The 17,970-nt window shown below is 37.9% G+C and overlaps 1 long non-coding RNA gene across 1 annotated transcript in view; it reads right to left on the reverse strand.

The window, feature by feature from the left end:
- Positions 1-265: 265 nt before the first annotated feature.
- Positions 266-17,970, reverse strand: part of LOC144321591 (uncharacterized) — a 259,240-nt gene continuing 241,535 nt past the window's right edge. The window contains exon 6 of the long non-coding RNA XR_013387190.1: positions 266-399. This is a non-coding gene — a long non-coding RNA (uncharacterized LOC144321591). The remainder of the gene's footprint in view (positions 400-17,970) is intronic.

Raw genomic sequence — 17,970 nt, forward strand, 5'->3', positions numbered from 1 at the left:
CTAGCATGATGCTTGGTAGATTTGCAACACTAAGCTTAGTCCATGTACAAATGACACGCATGAAGGAGAGGCCCTGGCTAGTAGGAGGCAGGATAGTCTTCCAGTCTTCCACCATAGAAGATCTAAGTGTTTCATGTCCTAGGCCATCCAGAGAGCTCTACTACATACCTTTGAATTATCTAGATTCTTCTTTCGTCTTGGATTAGCCAGGGTTCTCCAGAGAAACTGAACCAGTAGGATATCTATCTATCTAAAGGAATTGACTCACACAATTTTGGAGGTTGAGATGTCCGACGATCGGCCATCTTGAAACTAGAGATGCAGGGAAGCGGGTGGTGAAGTTAAAAGAGCTGATAACTAGAGAGCCAATGGTGGATATTCCAATTCCAATCCAAAAGCCTGAGAACCAGAAACACAGACAGCAGGAAAAGATCAAAGTCTAGATCAAGCAGTCAAACTGAAAGCGAAGTCAACCTCGGCCCACGTTTTTGTTTTCTTCAGGCTCTCAGCAGCTTGGATGATGTACAACCCTCACTGGGGAGAGCCGTCTGCTTTACTAAGTTCACCAATTCAAATGCTAATCTTGTATAGAAACACCTAGAAATAATATTTAAACAGATATCTGGACAATCCATGACCTAAGTTGACACAAAATTAACCATTACCTCTCTAGAGCGAAATATACACCTAACCCAACTGGTTTTGAATAGTTTAGTTTCTTTTTCTTTTTTTAAAATATTTTATTTATTTATTCATGAGAGACACACAGAGAGAGGCAGAGACACAGGCAGAGGGAGAAGCAGGCTCCATGTGGGGATCCCAATGCAGGCCTCGATCCCAGGGCTCCAGGATCATGCCCTGGGTCAAAAGCAGATGCTAAACCGCTGAGCCACCCAGGGATCCCCTGAATAGTTTAGTTTCACTGTAACTTTCAGAATTCTAGAAGCTGAGATTCTTGTAGATCATTTGTGAGTTTATAGTTGTTGGAAATCTCATGGAGACAATCCAGGGACTCCAATAAATAGCACTCATAAATTCTCAAAGATACATTTCACACATGCTACTTAAAATTAGTTCAGAGATGCTGATGGGTATTATATAAAGTCACAAAGATGAGTAAGAAGATGCAATCAGCTGACTTTGTAAAATGTTCTAAATAATCTAATAACTTTGAGAAAATTAATAGCTAAAAGTTAAAGAAGCTAAGATATATATATATATATATATATATATATATATATATATATTTTTTTTTTTTTAGCTAAGATATTTCCATTTCTTTTTACTTGGCTACAAATTTTTCCTCCATTCCTCCTTTTCTCCCTATGACATTCTCAAAGTGAATTGTACTCAGTTATAAGCACTTTTCTAATTCTCAAGGTCACCTCAGAATGCCAGGGTGAATTTTAGATCAGCTACACCGGGGATTAGAATTGAAACTCATACTGTAACTTTGAAACACCAGCAATTGGCAATCATTTACAAAAGAGGATGCCACTGTAACTGTAAGATAGTAGAACTCTCTAGTTCTATATCTTACAGTTACAGTGGCATGCCTCTTTTGTAAATGATTTGCCAAATTGCTGGTGTTTCAAAAGTTACAGTATGAGTTTCAATTCTAATGGTGTGCTATGTTATCCCAAAGTTCACACGTTCCTATATTTAGAGCAATAGCCTAGAAACCAAGATTGACTGAGTCACTTTGCTAAGTCTCCTTAATTTTCTACACCCTAAGTCTTTTCCTGTATGTGCTACCAATAAAATCTCTTTGTGCACATTTCATGGGATGGTTATGCCTACTGTTCTACCACCAACTCTTGTCTAGCACAATGACAACTCAAAGGAGATAGTGGGATATAAAAAAAAAAACACATGAACATCTCCTCCCATAACATTACACATGTAATATTATAACTACTCTTGTAAGTGGAAGTGGGAGAAAGGGAGTAGACATTTCAACTTTATCAAATCTATTAGTTAAAGTGAAAAAAAGAAGTCATCAGTGTAGAAAGAGAGATATTACTCTAGTAGAATCAATTGGATAATCTGAAGGTATTAGTTCAAATGCCATGGAATCAGTCCTAAATTAAACCCCTCAAAACTAGCCTAACAGGATTACAACCGCTGAATAACAGTGCCCTACTTTTTATTCCTGAATGACGGAGTATTGTTTGAGATATACATCAGTTGCTGTTGACAAGAATCCTGTGCTTATACCTCAAAAATCAAGCTCTGTGATTTCCTTTTGTCTTCATGGTTTTCTAGCACAGTACAAAACATACTCAGTAAAATTTAAATGAGCCTGTTGGGCAAGTTCTTTTACTGCCATCATATCCCTTGACATTTTTCATTCAGACTTTTTTTTTATTTGAAAAATAAATGAAAATCTTCGTCATTGCCTTAGCTAGACTTTGCATCTTTGCTGCGGCTATAAACTCTGTGCACATTGCATGGCCTGGTTATGCCCAACTTTCTTTCATTTATTTTATTGCAGCACAATGATAATTTGAGACATGATACAAACAAATAAATATTTGTAAGTTTTATCTGAACTCAGAGATTGCAACATATTTTTTTTTTCTTGAGTCAAGTTCCAACACAATCTCTTTAATTCCACTCTTAAGATCAATATCAGGAAAAACACCTGTCTTTAGCTACAGGACCACTAAACAGGCTATTCCTTATTGTGCATTCTTGATGTTCAAACACTTGTCTGGCTCTGTGCATGCACCTTTTAGAGGTGGACCTTCTTTGGTACAGATACAGGCTCTGGCTCCCAGGTGTCTGCTTCCTTAAGCTGCTATTCTCTGACGTCTGGCTGAGATTTTCCTTGGCCATTATTTTCCTGGCTCTGTCAAAAGACAGTCATCCTCATGGCTCAGATAGCGTAGCCAAATCGTGCTGCTTCAACACCACTAAGTGAGCTGCCATGTCCAGAACTACATGCAAGCTAATGTCATTTTGCATTTTGAGTCTTTGAGAATTTTCAGTTACTGATCTCTACGGCAAACAAGTCCCTGATCATTTTTTTTTTTTTTTTTTTTTTTGTGGCTTGCTCTAATATTACATTCACAGCCACGGCATGTTCCGATTCAGAGAAGATCCATTGTTTCTTCTCAGCCTGCCTGCACTGAAGAAATCTGGCATTTTTGAAAGCATTTGGGAATCAAATGTCTTTCAGATCTCCCTAGTATGACTTTATATCATAATCATAATATTCTTTTCCTTTTCTAAAGGTTTGTTACCTAAGCTGTGTAACGGCCTGGTCTTTCAGAGGTCTTTGTTCAGAATACAAGTGATGCTTCTACTGGACACGAGTGAGAAAGGAAGAAATACAGGTGGGCGAGGGTATGCAAGTCCATCATCAGCCCAGGGAAGGAAGGTGTGCAAGCAAGGTTTCTCTCCTGATTTTATCACAGCAAAATGCTCTTCATTCCTTATCTCTCTTCTCCCCTGCCCCCTTTCTTCCATTTCTTTAGCTTCTATTTTCTCGTTCTTTTTGCAAGTCTGGGTATGGGTATCTGTCTTTGATGGAAGAGGGCTTCTCTCATCATGCTGATTTGCGGCTACCTAGGTGTAGGCTTCCTCAAGAATCAGAAACTGTGTCTTAACAAAAGAGATACTTTTTTTGTTCTTGAATAAGGACACATGAACTGACCCTACGTTTAAAAGTTAATGGTGTAGACAACAGCCAACTTTTAGGCAGACTACACACTTTTAATACGACAAACATGGATTTGTCTCAGTTAGCAAGCTATCATTGAAAAGAGCTAAAAAACAAAACTCTGGTAGTTTCCTGAGAATGAGTTAAAGGTTTTTACCAAAGCTTTTTTTTTTTTTGTACAAAAGCACTTCATTTTATGACCTTAAAATCGAGTCATAGCTTCTTTCTTCCCATTTTTAGTGTAACTCCCCATTTAAGCAATCACATTTAAAGAGAGGACATGTAGAACCCAAGTACAAAGTAATTATAGCAATAAATGTAGCAGGAATCTAAGCCTTCCTGTTAGCCAAAGCACTCCTTATAAATCTTGTAAGTTTGTGTCTGTGTGTATGTGCTAGTTCTAGTTGCCGATCACTTACAAAGATGCTTGCCTCTGGCTTTTACATCAGAAGATCCTAAATCATATTGATATCCAAAACCTTTTTTTAGTTCCACTGTATTTTGAAAAAGAAATCTTATAACAACTTCTGTAGTTCTATTTTTTATAAAATATTTCCAATGATATTTTAAAAGAAAATATATATTAACCTTCACATAGTTAATGAATTAATTACCTTCAGAAAAACTGAGCTGTGGAAATATTCACATAGTTCATAAGGCATATTCATACAACTGTTTTATGAATTAAATGGTCCTATTACAGGGACCAAAGATGTGATTGGCAGATGCAAGTGCTACACTTACAGCTCAGTAGCTACAGGTATAGTTTATGACATTTTCTCCAATGCATTCCCACACATATTAGGATTAGAGAATTTATCATGAGAGATCAGTAATATTGTCTGGTATACAAAGTTTGCCATTGATATCTTATTTCAACCAGAAAAAAAATCACCCACCATTATTGACTTACCACAATTATTTAGAAAGTGCCTTTTATTAAAAGGTTAAATTCATTTTTTACTCTAAGTACTTAGCACAGTGTGCCAGTTTTATATTATTTTTTATTCAGATTTGTCAGTCTTTCTTGACAGTAAATGATAGAAACCAAATCAAACTAGCTTAAGGGAAACCAGGTTTTTACTGGCTTATGAAAAAAGTTGAGGGCACTGGCTTCCAGGACAGTTGAATTCAGGTGAGCAAGTGGCATTAGGAAATAATCTTTTCCTGTCTCTCCATTCTTCTTTCCTTGGGTTTGATATTTTTCAGAGGGTGGCTTTCTCTGCAAAGATGTCTGCCAGTGTTTCCAGATTAATTATCCAACTATCTTCAAGAATAGCAGGTAGAGTTTTTTGTTTTTTTTTTTTTTTTGTTTTGTTTTTTTTTTGTTTGTTTTTTTTAAATCCTGCAGTTAATAACAAAGGCTCCAAGTTGAGTCCTATTGGTCTGTTGAGTCTACTTGGCCTGACTTGAGTCCCTTAATCATCCACAAATGAGCACGGCTGGCCAGTGAGTCCGGAATTCCAGTTAGTCAGGCCTGGGCCACATTTCTTAGCAACACCAGAACCATAAGGAAAGAGAGCTTGGAAATCAGGAGGGTGAGTGCATGCCAGCCTGGCAAAAAGAAAGCAACAGATGTCTATTGCTTCACTTAACTCATCCCCCAAACATTTCCTGAGTTTCTGCAGTCCTCCATGCACTGACTGTGCATGTGAGCAACAAAGTGTGTACGCAACTAATAGTAGAGCAATGGGCACAGCAGGAAGGAAGACATTCTAAAATAAAAGACCTAATCTCTCCACTCATAAGAGAGACATCTCTTGGCTCTAAAAACATTGAGAAACAAGGATTCGGTGATGAACATGTTGATATAGGTGGCAGAAATTTAGAGTAGGAGAAAACTCTGTGATTGGAGAAATGAGAAAGCCCTGAGGTGGGGGTGGTCTAGGAGGATGGACCAAATGTGGAAGGCAGGGCAGGATCTTGCAAGAGGCTTGGAAGCGTTTGTAAGGTCTCACGGCTTTGATGCACGTGGCGTGTTTGTGAAATAGGCAAGAACCAGGTCTAGCAGTCCTGAGGAGGAGTGCTGGGGAAGAAAGGCTGGTGGAGGTGGGTGGGAGAGAGAGGCACTTCCTGAGCAGGCCTGAATGCCAGAGAGTGGTTTTTAGCAGGAACTGATAAAGAAAGGCAGAGTTGAGGTAGGAGAATAAAAGCAGTTAGATAGATGAATCTGGTAATGGGCGGTGGGATGTCTTAGACAGAAAGAAGATGGTGGGTGTCCAGAGTGGTGTGGAGCTCCTGTAGAAATTGTGGATGGAAGTGACAAGTTCTGAGAAGGACCCGAGGCTGTGGAGGAGGAGAGGAGTCCATGCTGAGCAAAATGTCAGAGGGAAGATCAATAAAACTCTGAGGCGCTAGTAGAAATCGAGGGGGAAGGACAAGATGAGTCTGATCAAGCTCATGGCCCAGATAATGGAAGAATCATTAAGATGTAGTGAAAGGAACCATAACTTCGTAGTATTTATGGGACATTCCTCAGTGACACTGTTATTTTCTGCCATCTACTTTAACTATTTGCATGTATGTCTTTTGTCGGGAAAGATGTTTAATTCGTCTCTGTCTCTTCAGCAACATAAAGTTTGCTGTTTTGCACAGATGATTCAATGCCAATTTGTTAAATGAATTTTACAGAAAAGAAACAGATTTCTGGGAGTTTGAAAATGTGTTTGCCATGAATGTCAGTCACAGGATAGCAGTGAGGGTCATCTTTTTCATCTCAGATTCTTTATTCTTTGTAGTTACTTACTGCAATGGTCATTTTTCGCAGGGGAACAGATCTCTCTCTCTTCAATCCACATTGCCTCACAGAAAACTAAGTAAGTACCCATGTCTTGTGTGTTTTAGTGCATTTCCAGATCACCTAATTTACCCAAGGTTTCTTTCAAAGTTAAAACAACAGAACCAAGTCTCCCTCTGACCTCTTAAAATTGTTGCTGTTTTCCACTTAGTTCTGCAATTTAATAATTTCTGAGACCATGGAACTCCACTGAATTCAAAGATTCTACTAGGCTTTGTTTGTTTTATATGGAAAGTACCATATGAAGTAACACTACAACAGATCACAGAGAAGTACAACATTCCATTTTCTGCAGGATTTCTCAAAGTGTGTAAATTCTCACACACGGAAGTGTGAGAACCATTGGTTTTTGACAATATCTCTTCAATAATCTCTTTGAATGCTTTAAAAATTTTTTTTAAAGATTTGTTTATTTTGGGGGGGGAGTGAAGGACAGAGGGAAAGGAAGAGAAAGATCCTTAAGCAGATTCTATGCTAAGAAAAAAAAAAAAAAAGATTCTGTGCTAAGCATGGAGCCCAACGTGGGGTTCCATCTCACGACCCTGAGATCATGCCCTGAGTTGAAACCAAGAGATAGAAGCTCAATTAACAGAGCCACCCAGACACTCCTGAATATTTTACCTTGGTCAGAATTATTGAGAAAGTTCATTAAGACACTGACTGCCAGGTCCAGTTTTTGAGAGTTTCTGATTCAGGACCCCTGGTGTATGGCCTGACAATCTGCATTATTAACAAGCTCTGAAGTGATCCCAAAGCTTATTTTCTGGGGGCCATACTCCAAGAACCACAGTTTTGGTGTCAGATAATAAAAGGAAATCTCTCATGAAGCTCATCTTTCCTTAACAAAGGGCCTCCTCCCTTTTTTTAAGTAAGCCCCATGCCCAATGTGGGGCTTGAACTCACAACCTTGAAATTAAGAGTCACATGCTCTACCAACAGAGCCAACCGGGTGCCCCAAAGATTCTCCTCTTAAATGCCCCTGAAATTGTGGTTTTGAAAGAGCTATGAAAGTGTTGTGGAGTCCACGTATCTGTATGTAGGACACAAAGACTACATATGATGAAATGTGCATTCCTATGAAATACCAAAGCTACCAGGACAGTCCCAGGAAAATAAGCCAGAGGGCACCTCACAGAAGACTCATACTCCCTCCTGACAAGCACCAATTTGTAGTAATTGCAAAATTAAGGTGGAGGCAATACTAGGAAAGCAAGGGCTGAAAACTCCCTTTTGAATTTTAGATTTAGTTTAATAAAATGCTGTACTAGGACAAAGCTGTATTCTGTTTCCGCATACCAATTCGTGTAGAGCACAAGATCACATCAGCGAGGAAATGCAGCATTTCCTTATCAGGAAAGACTAATTGGAAGCTACAATTAGCTGGGTAGTAAACAGCAGGAATTCTAACTCACCATCACAAAGTAGCCTTCATTTGGCACCCTAATATAAGGAGCAGGGCAGTGATGGCTGCTGAGCAGAAGAGATGGGATTCTTTGGCTGGAAGAATCAAGGCTCCTGCATATAAATGGATCTGTCTCAATGCACAGCTAATGCTTGTTTTGTTCCTTGCCTCATACACACCTCATACTCAAATTCCAGATTGCTGAGGTGGGAGGTGAAGAAGGACAAGTTAGCACCGTTGGAACGGCCAGTAAGTTTAATGAGCGTGAAACTCTGGGTTTGGTTTCGCCTCTTTCTTCCATTAGGCATCATTAAGATGCAGACTCAGAGTGTGATTAGTAGGTCTCCAGGGTAATTTGAATTTCTTAGAACGATTTCATTATTCCAAGTCTTCTCCTGACCTCCGATCCTAAATTACCTTTAAAAGGATTACTTCTTAGTGGAAAGGCATGGCTTTCTAGAATTCCCATGAACATTCTCACACATGACTTTTTTACATCACTAAGATGCTATTCATTTGTTCATTTATTTGTTCAGTCATGTATTCAGTAAACATTTGTGAAGCACTCAGTACATCTCTGCCATCAGTCTGGGCCAATGAGAATGGTTTCTGCCTCCAGATCATCTTATTACCATATTTGGTGGTTAGGGTTGATATTTCTGTCTTTTTATTTAGATTCTTTTTTTTTAAATGCTACTTTCCTTATTGCGTATTCCTCATCAAACACCTATGATATTTTATTAAATGGTGCCTGAAGAGGGAAAATTTTACCTTTTCAAGTTGAAGAGAAATAATTTGAAAAGTGTTATTAATTTTCTGCTTCTAAAAATGACAACATCCATTCCCTTTCATAAAAGCTTTTATTTGTTTTAGCAAAAGTATTCAGCATCTGTTTTTTTTTCCACTCACTGATTTAAAATACTGAGTGACTATTTTTTTTTTAAATTTTTATTTATTTATGATAGTCACAGAGAGAGAGGCAGAGACACAGGCAGAGGGAGAAGCAGGCTCCATGCACCGGGCGCCCGACGTGGGATTCGATTCCTGGTCTCCAGGATCGCGCCCCGGGCCAAAGGCAGGCGCTAAACCGCTGAGCCACCCAGGGATCCCGAGTGACTATTTTTTTGGTGAGCATTGTTCCAGATCTTGGAATCTATTATTGAATAAGACAGACAAGATTCCTGTCCTGGTTAAGATCACATCTTGATGGGGGAAAAAGAGATAATGCTAGAATAAATATATAAATGATGTGGTATGTTAGAAGGTGTTATCTTCCCAGAGAAGAAGGATATATAAATGGGGGGGGGGCGCTGAGGGAGCTTCAGGGTATGGTGTAGATATGGGTATACAGATTCTCGTACTGTCCTTGAACAAAAGTTCTGACATGACCATCACACTGAAAGTATAGATGAACCTTGAAATATTACTTTTAGTATGCAAAATGTGTATATCTTCAAAGTTAGGGACTGTTTTATTTTAAGATACATATTTAAATTGGACTTGCCCTAAAAATGATTGACCATTTTGGGGAGATGTGTGTGAGGAACCAGTATCCCAGTGAAGAATGTGAGCTTTCCATGTACCTGGAGGAGAGACAGGTGAGGAAAATCCTGGATAGGTTTAATAGAGTCTTGTTTTGACAGGGTGCCATGTCTGGGGTGTAATTCAGCACAGAAGACCCCAGCACTATAGGGTCCCACTATGTGGGACCGTGGAAGCCTAGCTCATTCTCTCCACGGAAGTGGACAGTAGCGTTTTCTTTAAAAAATTTAAAATTCTTAGTGTAATCAGGAAATGGGAAGGCCTCTTATGGGGAGGTAAGAAGGTCACTTTTCTTTGGGGGGCGGGCATTCACATAGGAGCCTGCATTTTGAGGTTCAAGAATACCTTGTTTTATTTAATGGTGATGTCTGGGCACAAATCTAGGTAACAGAGTAGCAGAATTTTTCTTTAATGTGAGAATATATATCTATCTAATAGCCAAAGTAATGCATAAATATTAAATACCTAAGGTATCTCTGTAAGCTGGAGTATAACAACACTGGTTGTTATCATTATTCTCTTACTATATTGTGGAAGTTGTACATGAAACAAAAATAAATGGGGTAATTACTACAGAAGAGAGTTATTACCTAGGATTGTCAAAATCATCTGCTGAGAAATCTTCATGGTTTGTAACACTCAGCAAAACGCCTGAATACAAGGTGAATATACAAATATCTAGATAATTCCAAACATTATGTAGTTAGAACATAGAATGATAAAAAAGACCTTTCACTGATCATGAAAATAAAACCTATAGATCTTCCAGTAATCGCTTTTCTAATAAATATGTGCAATGTCTATATAGAAAGTGACAAAACTACTCCAAGAAATAATAATAATAAAAACAACTGAGTAGATGAGGAGCCAAAGCTTAGCTCAGGACTAGATGAGTGATGTTGCTGAATGATGTAAGCATATTGGCTCATCCTACCTTAATGTGTAGGTTTAATGTAAATAGATTCAGGAGATTGCAATATAAAATTTATGTTACTTCTACAGTGCCCAGAACAGTGCAGGGTGCAGAGGGAAGAGCTTAATTCCATGCAAATGAGCTATATTTCCAAGAGGCAGGAAATAAACAATGAAGTGGGTGCATCTTATATGTTTCTACAGTTGGCCTTTCATAATCATTCTGTGAGGTGTTAGAATCCCCACTGCACAGAAAAGGACACCGGGACTTAGAGAAGTTGAGTGCATTCTTGAAGTTGGGGACACTCACCAGATTTCACAAATGTGTTTATAAGGGTTCTTTCATAAGGGTCCTGAAGGCAAGTACATCTTTAGTCTTGTAGATTTATTGCCTATTTCATAGTGAACATGAGAGTTTTCTGAATGGTAGCTTTCTTTGATCCCATAAGGATTCCATGCCAGTCCAACACTGGTTACATTCCATAAAATGATAGCAGCAAGTCAGGAGGAAGACGGCTGTAATATTCAATTGTCTGTAACCAATGTGTTAGGAGTCACCGTCTTTCATCCAGACAGTACAGTTGCATTTCTAAAATGACATCTATTACCACATTAGAGGCAACCCATAACAGTCTGTTATAGAATGTTTGTCTCAATTGTGGTTATTTAATGTCATTATACCAAATTTCAAAATGTTCTTATGGTAAACAGACACAGTGGAATAGTTGATGAGGAAGAGCTCATTTTCAAGTTCTAAGAAGCTAATGCTCATTTTCTCTTTTTTTCAATTTATTTTTTATTTTTAAAAAGTCGACAATTTCCTGGCCTTCTGAATTGCAGGAAAGAGTTCCTTTCTAAAGGAAAGGCTTTCTTAAATTCTGTTATTTATGCAGATAAAAGTCAATCAGCTTTAGAACAAATTCTTCAATTATTTGACACAGCCCTGGAACGGCCAAGTTGTCAGGCCCATATATTTTTGATGAACTTATATAAGGAAGAAAAATAAATATATGACTTAGGCCCACGTGCAAAGACATGCTTATGGTCCTCAGGTTGAAACTTTATATTAAGTTCTGGCTCAGAGCAAATTTAAACAGCTGAGTTACAAACCCATGAATAAAGAGGTCAGACTGATGATGCTGACAGATTCTTAACTCCAGCACTACCAGCAGGCATGACTTTTAAAATGTAGCAAACTACCAGAGACAGCGACGTGTATCTTGGATTAGGTCCTAAGCAGTTAAAAGGAGCTAGGGATTATTTTATTCCAAACTGTGGTTACATTTGTGGTTTCCAACTATTTGTTAGCTCCCTTTTTTATAGGCACAGGGCACAGTTATAATGATATGCAAACAAAATAAAAAATAATTAGCAATATCTTTTATTGTTCTAATTTAACAATATTAAAACAACACAATATTGCTTTGGAAGAAAGTGGGAGAAGGCAAATGCTCTTAAACGGAAATTAAGTACCCATATAGTGGCATATTATTATCTACACAAGTTGGCTAGATTACTTTCTGTATCTCTGCCTCAGGGAAGCCATGTATACAATGAGATAAAGAAATCTAGGAAGATGTCTGACATTTCTAGAACTGTTTCGACACTTATAAGAGCTGAAGGCAGAAGTTCAAGTGCATGGTGCCTTTTTACACAGCAGGTGTTCAACACTTATTGCTAGAAATTCAAGGCAGTTGAACAAATCAAAATACTGACATGTCTTCTCAGAAGAAGCATTCAGAAAAACAGAAAACTAATTCTAAATAATGACAAACATTGACTTCACTTTTGGAGTTACAGATATCTCACCAATTTCAGCAAAAGAAAAAAGAAAGATGGACACAATAAATGTGACAAACCCGGGAATAATGATCGGATCTGGGTTCTGGGAACTATTGGAGTTTATTGTACTATTATTCTATTACTATATATTTTTGAAATTTTAAATTATAAGGTTTATTTTAAAAAGTCATCACATCAAGAATGCATTGTGTGATGCTCTCTTCATGTCATATGTGTTTGGGCACTTGTATCACATCTACTATAAACAGAGCTACAAATACCATTAACAAAATATCCACAGTTTTTCATTGCACTTGAACTTTACTGCATTGTATAATGTTTTTGGGATCCTTTTTACAATTGCAATATTTGTGGAGCACTGAGGTTCACTTAGTTTTGTTTACGGCCTATGCAAGATAAACTGACTCTTTGGACTCCCATCCATAAATGACCAACTGAGTCCCTTCTTAGAGTGGCAAAATGACATGAAGCTGTTGACGCACTTTGAGAGGAGGTTTAGAATGCTACAGACATGGAATCACATTGGCTGTGACCTAAGCAGAATAATAAACATGATAGGCAGATTTGAAGGAATGTGGGAGAAAAAGGGATTTGGAGATGTCTTCGTAAACTAGAAAAAGCTACTGAGACCCTAATTTCATCTGGCGCAACCTCTGTTTTTAATCTTAATTCAAAGAATTATTTTAAAGTCTGTAGCCATTGGACATTTTTTTCTGAACTTGGCACAACCTATCTGGTTAAAGTTCAGCTCATAGAAATCAAATTTAAGGCCTTAGCAAGTTTCTTTCTTTTTCTAGCCCAGTGACAAGGCAACTGACCAACTACTGGTTCTTTTTCTAGTTCTACTGCTGCTGTCTTACCTGAGGGATAGGGGCCTGCCCCTTGTGGCTGTCAGCTTCTCTTCTATTTTTTAACACACAGGATCACTATGCCCTGTCTCACTGAATCTCTCAAATAGCCTCCTGAGTTGTTGGGTCTACTGGTCTACTTTGTTCCTGTCAAATCCACCCTTTGGGGAAAGACTTCCTGGAATAACCATGCACCTCCTCATCTTCCTTCTATGTATCTGAGCTATCATCCTGTCTTCTAGATTAGAATTCACCCTTTGTACCCCTCTCAAACCTGCCTGAGCCTTGGCAGTTTTTGCCACACTGATTAGTGCCTTCTCCACCCTGGATGTGGTGCGCTTTCATATTCCAGCCTGCCCTTTGCTCCAACAGAGCCCAGCTAGCCGTACTCTGTATAGAACAAGTCACTTAAAAAAATGGGATAGTTACGGTGTCTGATGGTGGTATGTATGTGTGTTAATTTCTATCTATATCTGAAAGGTAGTCATGTTCTAATCAGGAGCTCCCAGGACAGGGATGGTCAGCTGGCATTTAACCAAAAGTGTTCACTTTGCACAGGTGGCTTCTCTAAGTGCCTCAACTGTCTTCAGAACTGATTTACCCCAGAGATTTAGAAATATTTGCATAATAAAAGTTAAGAACGGCCTATCATTGGTGAAATTAGTGGATTGTTAATTAGCAAAAAGAGATCATTGAAACAAGCCCTCGTTGGCAAATTTAGGGAGACCCAAGATTTTGTAGAAATATCTTCATAACTCCCTCTCTTTCCCAAAGCAGGCATAAATAGAAGTTAAAAACTCAACTGTACTTGAAACCTTTTTTTTAAAAAAAGATTTTATTTATTTATTTGGGAGAGAGAGAGTGATCACAAGCAGGGGGGAAGGGCAGAGGGAGAAGCAGATTCCCTGCTGAGCAGAGAGACTGATGCAGGACTCTATCCCAGGACCCTGGGATCATGACCTGAGCTGAAGGCGGATTCTTAACTGACTAAGTCACCCAGGTGTCTGGTACTTGAAACTTGATTGATTGTCAATTAATCCTGGGTCTCATCACAAAATTAGATAATTTTTTTATCTCCAGACTCTAATATGTGATCATCTGCATCCTAAAACTGTAAAAGGATCACATTTGCTTTAGATGAAGCTTTCATTAAGGTTTTTTTTTGAGTATAAAAGAGACATAGAGATTGGACTATATTCAGGTTGCATAGCTTTTTGTGTCTACTTGCTAGAAAATCTAAGTGTTGGAGGAATCAGTCAGGGATCTACTCTTATTATAATCTTAGAGAGGGGTTATGAGTGGGGGAGGTAAACCTCATTTCCTGTAACCATCTACCAAACTGGCTATGTCAGTTTATAACGGTGCAATTCCCCCATACATATTTTATATATTTACATAATTATATGCCTATCTATCTACTTACCTACCTACCTACTAAGCCAAATTTCTTGGTTTCTGAAAACTTCTTGCTCAGGAGGTGGCAACCCCATGGCCAACTCTGACCCACTGACTATTCCTCTAAGTTAAGTTTTCTTGGAACACATTCATGCTCATTCAGTGACATTGTTTATGGCTGCTTTCATTCCACACTGGCAGAGTTGAGTAGATGTGATGGGGCTGTCTGGCCAGCAAAGCTAAAACTGTATTTACTTTCTGGCTCTATACTTGAATATATATGAACATTTACATACCAATTTTTATATTTCTTGCTAATTTTATCTCAAAAGACCAAAAGCTCTTGACACAGGAGAAAGCAATCAAGGAAGAAGGCATGGTCCTATGTGAATGCCTTGCCCACTGAGAAGGGAACACAAAGATCTCTAAGTAGATGGATTTATTCACAGACAGAGATGGTTGAATACGAAGCAAACAGAAGGTCCAATTTCCCTCTGATTGATTCTTTCATTGTTTTGACTTTATTATGATTTAAAATTTAAAATCAGACCTCTAAAGCCACTTCTAGGCCTTACTTGGTGAAGGTCCAGAGGGCAGAATTAAGATGTTTTGCTAGTTAATGATAAAGAGGAGACAAAAACCATCCATTCTCTTGAAAGTGGGAATTGAGGCTGGAGGCTAAATTGTTTTGACTGCCTTCAGGAGGCCACCAATTGTTGTGCAAAGAATATAGAATATACCTCTGGAAGCTTCTTTCCTATGAACTTGTGATATATGGAGCATTCTTCCACCTACAAATTGCTTAGATATACTGAGTAACACTTTTAATTTATCTGTTGCATTCTCCTGGATTTACTTTTTTTCAACCTGAGGGACAATTTGCTTGGCAATGCCTCTTTACTTTTATAATTCATATTGAGCAACTAAATGTAGTTTATCCACAAATTCACTTCCTGACTCCAGTTAAGTCCTTGTGACTGTCAAAGACGTCCATAGCTAAATTTACTATATGAATAAAAAGAAAAGAAGGATCCAGGATGAATAGGATGACTGTATTGAAGAAGTAAACTTAATTCTTGATTTGTCACTGATTCAGAGAGTAAGGGTTAACATCATCCTTGACTAAATACTGGTGCCTACAGAGTTGAATTCATAATATTATTCCCCTATTTCAATGCTTTAGCCTCAGAGAGGAAGAAATCCTGCAGCTATGCTCATTCCATAGTATTGTGCACACACACACACACACACACACACACACACCCATACCCACATGCACATTTTTTACAAATATAAATGCAAGTATGAGTGAGGTGTTTAGATTCATTCATTCATGACAGGCATGGTGCTAGAGATATTATATGTCTGCAGTAATGATTCTCACGGATATGTTCCTTTGAAGCTTACAGTCTAGACTAAACTCAACTCTCAGGAAAATGAGGGGCAAGATTTTGGGCTCACCTTGATTTTTCTACTCTTAAACCAGTTAACTTAGGAGGAGGAAAAACCAACCCTATGTCCATATTTCTAGTAGAGTTTCAGAATATAAGTATTTCCTGGGTTTTAAAACTAATATTGAATTAAAAATGATTGTGGTTAGGCTTTCCTTTCACTATTAACAATATTTTGATTTTTACAGGTGTTTGTTACATTAATTGAACATTGACAAATTTATTTTAGGATCCCCTCAAGAGCGCAACTGCTTGTTTTAGAAATCATTATAAAACCATATTTAATAATTTCTGTTTCAGAACAAGAGATTGGTAGCAATGTTGACATTTATTTATTCATTCATTCACAAATAAGTTATTGTGTGCCAAGCTCTGTGTTGGGGCAAACATAAAGGAGAATTAAACATGGAGAGAAGAATGTCATAAAGTAACTTACAATGGCTGGAATGAGTCTCATCAGAGGGAAACCAAGGAGAACAAAGACATCCCATTCATAGTAATGGGGACTAGCTGATAGGATCTAAGATTGAATTCTTGACGCAGGGAGTAATCAATATACAATGATGTGAAGTGGAATGTGCATCAAATAAGAAAGAATGTGTGAAATGTCTGAAGTGAACAATTCAGTGTGTGACTTGTTTGAATTCTGCAGGTAATAGGTGGAAGATATTTCAATTGATTTCAACCAACCATGATAGACCATGAAATAGGAAAAATATTTAAGTCAGCAAGGTTAAACAGATCCCCTGTGCCCCACCTGCAGGCAGTTACTTTATCTTTTTAATTAAAAAAAGTACTTTGGGCTTTTGTGTAGCCTCACTTTGGTTATTTGTTACGGGGGAAAAAACCTGTAAAATTCTGCAAAAAGTGAATTTTCAGAAAAAGGTAAAATCATGACTGTCATAAAAACATGAAAAAGAATGTGTTAAAGAATTTAATTCTCTTTATTAATTAATGAGGGAACCAAGCAGATTTTATAATTGGCTCAAAAGAGAAACTTAAGAATAGACACACTTATAGATTAGAAATATTGCAATGTATGTACAAAGAGAACAGAACCGGTTTTGGAGGTGTAGAGAGGGAAGTCAGTTGTTTTTTACAGGACATAATTTGTGTGTCTACAGATAAGAATTACTATTTTCCCCTAGAAGTTACTCACAATTTAGAGTTAACTATAAAATTGTTTCACTAGAATCACAATTAGAAAACCCTGAGGAGTTGCCTTTAGAGTCCAGTCAGTGCTAATGTTTCAATGAAGCACAAATTCCTTCCTTACAATTCTAAACCAGAATAGTGTTCTTTTTTAATCCCCCACAATGGTTAAGGATCATAAAAAACAAAGTGAATAGTCCATTCACAAAGTGAAAAAAAAATTCCAGACATTTAAAATGATATTTTAAGTGTCTAATACTGAGCACTGGACATAGTTGCTAGAAAATGTTTGTTGAATATTGATTGCTATAGAAATGCTGTCATTGGGGATCCCTGGGTGGCTCAGCGGTTTAGCACCTGCCTTTGGCCCAGGGTGTGATTCTGGAGACCCGGGATCGAGTCCCACGTCGGGCTCCCTGAATGGAGCCTGCTTCTTCCTCTTCCTGTGTCTCTGCCTCTCTCTCTCTCTCTCTGTGTCTATCATGAATACATAAATAAAATCTTAAAAAAAAAAGAAATGCTGTCATCAAGTTTAAAAATTCAGTTAAAACAGGAGATAGAACAACGGAATTTTATATAGCAATAAAAATAAAAAATGCAAAAACATGGATAATCTCACAAACAAAATATTAAGCAAAAAAAGTCAGGTACCTAAGAACACACACTGTATGGTTCCAATTACACAGAACACAGAAACACATAGAAGTAATTCAAGATGTTATAGGTTAGGTTGCAGATTACCCTAGTGGGGGTAGTTACTGGGAGTGAGCATGAGGGAGCTTCTTGGGTATTGGCCATGTTCTATTTCTTGAAATGGGGGCTGCCTAAATGAGTATATTTACTTTGTATTGTGTACCTTTTTGCTTGTATGTTAATACTTAAATAAATAAAATCTTTATGAAAAATGTATATATGGCATGCCTGGGTGGCTCAGTGGTTTAACATCTGCCGTTGGCTCAGGTTGTGATTCTGGGGTCCTGGGATCGAGTCCCACATCCGCCTCC

Source organism: Canis aureus, chromosome 10, assembly GCF_053574225.1.
Source record: "Canis aureus isolate CA01 chromosome 10, VMU_Caureus_v.1.0, whole genome shotgun sequence".
Taxonomy (NCBI): domain Eukaryota; kingdom Metazoa; phylum Chordata; class Mammalia; order Carnivora; family Canidae; genus Canis; species Canis aureus.